Raw genomic sequence first — 4,008 nt, forward strand, 5'->3', positions numbered from 1 at the left:
CACACAGACAGAAGTTGCAAATGAGTCTCTCATAATGTTTAATAACAGACATCTGAGTCATCTACTCAGTGAATGGGGTGCAGTTCTTAGAGAATTTGGGGCTCTCAGATGAAGATACTGTCAGTTGTTAGCTCCAAGCAAATGTTGTTGGATAACCAAAGACAAAGGTCAGGAACCACTCACTGGACAAACAGAGGATTAGTTGTATTTTCTCAACTTCTATCTCCAAATGTTGCACAAATGTTGAGGAGGAAATCCTAGAATCATAGACTTGTTAGGGTTGGAAAAGACCTATGAAAACTTTAAGTTCAGCCCTTAATCCAGCACTGCCAAACCTGACACTAAGTTATACACCTAAGCACCTCATATACACATTTTTAAGTATCTCCAGGGACAGTCACTTCACCAATTCCCTGGGCAGTCCATTCCACTGTTTGGCACCCTTTCAGTGAAGAAATTTTTCCTAATATCCAGTTCAAACCTCCCCTGGTGCAACTCCTCTTATCTGGCCACCTGGGCACACTGGGAACGCATATTCCTCAAAGAACCACTGATGGGAGTGAAGAGAGGATAATGTTTTTAGGAAAACCAGATTCCAAGTTCTAAATTCCTTTTTTTATTATTATTTCCAATGTTAGAAAGGGCTTTCAGACATTTAAATTTGTCTTTCTTGCCACAACACAAGCCTAGATGAAGCTGGAGAATTCACCTTGTAAAAAAGGTAGTAAGGTCTATAAGGGTAGAGTTATATACATAAATATTCATCCCAAAACTCAGCTTCACCTTCTACTTTCCATCATCAACCTATAAAATTCATACTTTAAAAACATTCCTTACCATGAAAACAAAGATCAACTTAAGCCAAGTTGATGTCAGCAGAGATCAGCAGAAGAGGAGATGGGGCACAGTATACTGGACACAGAATTTTATTCAGAAAATGAGAAAACGTATTGCCTTTGGGAATTAACATGGCACACAACCACAATGCAATAGAAAGAGAGTATCTCATCCACTCACTTTCTTTCCTGGCATTATTTTGGTAGCTATTTTGTTAAATAGGTCCAACTCTTCTTTTGCAGGCTTTAGCTCATTTTCAGAGAAGAAGCCAATGATTTCTCTGCAACTCAATTTTACACCCACAGTCATCAGTTACATGAGAAAGAGCTCATCTGCCTCGGGATATGCCAGGTATTAGTTCTTCTAGTTATATTATTTCGTTGAATAAAGAAGAAATATGTTAAAGTGAAAGTCTCCCATATGATGTGCAGGGGTAAACATTAGTACATTACACCCAAATCTCTGCTGACTTCCTCATTCAGAAAGAGGGTGACCTTCTTTTCTTTGTTAAGTTGCCCGATTGTAGTTTGATCTCCTATTTCACACATTTGCAGAGCAGATCCAGAGCTTTGTCTGTTCTCATTTGTTTCAGTTTCTTTAGCTAGTTTTCCTTATGTGTAATTCATACCTCATAAAGAATTTTTTTTTTTTGTGGCGAGACAACCCATTCCCAAGTGCTAATGTACAACTGATTAGAAATGAGCCATATGGTCCCCTAAATTACTAATTCTGCTCACTAAAGAGAAAAGCAGAAGCAGTGCTGAGGACTCTGGGTGAAAGTCCCTTACCTTCTGCCGTCGTCTGTGTAGAAGTGAGAGCGATGTTCTCGTTCCGCGGCCCTGACCCAGCAGCGCTGCCGAGCCTTCAGTGCAGGACCCTGGAGAGCGCCACCCCCGTCCCCGCGGGACCGCCCGCTGCTCCCGGGGCTCGGGGGAAAAGACTGCGAGAAAACATGTCTTCTGACAGGAGGGGAAAAGTGTATGGTCATGTCTTGTGAGAGGAGGGGAAAAGTGTATGGTTTCAGCTATCCATCCTGTTAAGCGGGAGACAAGGCAGATATGCGTGCTGGTGATTTATGTGAGAAATTTCCCTCAGGGAATGTTTTCTTTGTTCACTATACATTCCACGCTTCCTGCCTGTTCTTTGCCTGAATGGGAAAATAGTTTGTTGAAGGAGATTTTGTATAGACAGTCCTTTTTTTTTTTTTTTTTTTAAGTTGTATGTTGAAATAGGACTTTTAAATCTTTTGATAGCATAGAAATATCTCTGAGTCCTTCCTTCCTCCCTCTGAGGACCGCATAGAGACATTTTACCTGTCACTTACCTTTGCTTGCATTGTTTACATCCCTCAACCACGGTCACACAACTTTCTTGTGACAACAATAACAGCTGCACACATGGACAGAGTTTTACAGAAGGTACAATGGCAGCTACACTGGAGAAGGTGTTTTTACAGAACTACAGTTACTACAGAAGCTGTTTTTACCTGGCAGCTACACTGGAGAACGCTCCTCTCTGAGGATTGTTTGCCACACTCTGCAGATAACAGTGTGAATGAAACTTTGACATTGAGTTTAATTGTCTCTGAAGATGTACTCTAGACCCTATTCTGGTTTTGGAGTTTCTTTCCCTGAACGATTTTCCTGATAGGCATTTTACTAAAAATCTCATCTTTGGAATGACTTGATAGAATCCTAAAAATAGGTAACTGAGTGGATGTTAGCATACATGTTTGAAAATATGTGCTCAGTTTTTAAATTGAAAAGCATAATTCAGATCACTTTGCATCTCACAGTTTCATTGTGATGATCAGCTGGGAGAACTGAAGTGTCTCCTGCTTTTTAATGTCTTAGGAGAATAAACTATACAGAGAAAAGAATGCACAATGGGATTCCTTTTATTACTTAATCAGAAAACAAACCCACACTATTCCCTACGAGAGGTGTTATTCTTCACCAACACAAAGCACAGAAATTGCTTTAGGCATTCTCATAAAAGCAATTTCAGTTATAAAGAGAAACACAAGGTAAGGAGGAAATGTTCAAGAGCTAATGTTTTCTCTTATTTAACTGACAAGTTTCTTGAATACTTGGCTGGCTTTTTATTTCATATCTGTCAGAAAATTTATATTCCAGCAGGTAAGATTCCCGAATAAAAAGAACTTTGAGTAGAATATTTGTTTATTAATTAGGTACCAAATGGCTGACTCTTTATTCTTGCACATGCATTACATACACCAATACAGTGCACATGAAAACACGCATATTATACATATCAGTAAGCATGTGGGTGGAGGATCAGGTGATCATTTTACATCAGTTCCACCATTCTTTTTTTGTGACTCTGTCTGTGAGAGTGCACACATCCACGCATAAAACTCTTGTGGATGAAGGATAGGACATGACAGGCATTTAGTTACAGGTTATTAGTGATTTGAAAGAGTAGGTGTAAAATAGGGCTCTAAGAACAGCTGCAGAAAAGATTTTTTATTTTTGTAGAGAAAAAAGAGAATGCTTCATAGTATTAGGAAACAACAGATTTGAAAAACTTCCAAAAGAATATCTGAAATTCCAGATCCTTTTCTAAAACCTTGAGCAAAAACCTCTTTGTGGTTGCTGGCATTAAAGACATGCTATACAGCTTGAGCAAACCTAATGCTTCTATTCAAGACTGTCTCAAAGGAATGAAGCCAACTAAAAGATTAGATGGAATCTGAGTTTTAGACCAGAGATTCATTTGTAACAGGATTCCCTTTAATAGCAAACGCTATTTAATATTATTGATGTGGGTGTTACGGTCCCCAGAAGCATGTCATCTCCTTGAAGGGCTCTGTAATTCCTTTGGTAAGATGACTGTACAGAAGTCCCCTTCCCTTTTGATAACTGACCCAGAGGGCATTTACTCAGTTCAAAGAAAAGGCATATTTTTTTTGCCTCGCAAAGGCAATCTATATAGAAGAGAGAGCACAAAGAATATAACATTTTCCCCTCCTATAGACACTTTATTTAATATGTATATTCATGAATAATGTTCCTTTTCTATGCAAGTGATGGCATAACCTTTTATATTATATAGGCTTACCCCAAATAACATTCTTTTTGAGTCAACTGTCCAAGACAACAATAATAATGGCATAACAAAAGATAAAGATGATATGGGTGCCGACTTGAA

The sequence above is a fragment of the Melospiza georgiana genome, chromosome 1 (assembly GCF_028018845.1).
Source record: "Melospiza georgiana isolate bMelGeo1 chromosome 1, bMelGeo1.pri, whole genome shotgun sequence".
NCBI lineage: Eukaryota > Metazoa > Chordata > Aves > Passeriformes > Passerellidae > Melospiza > Melospiza georgiana.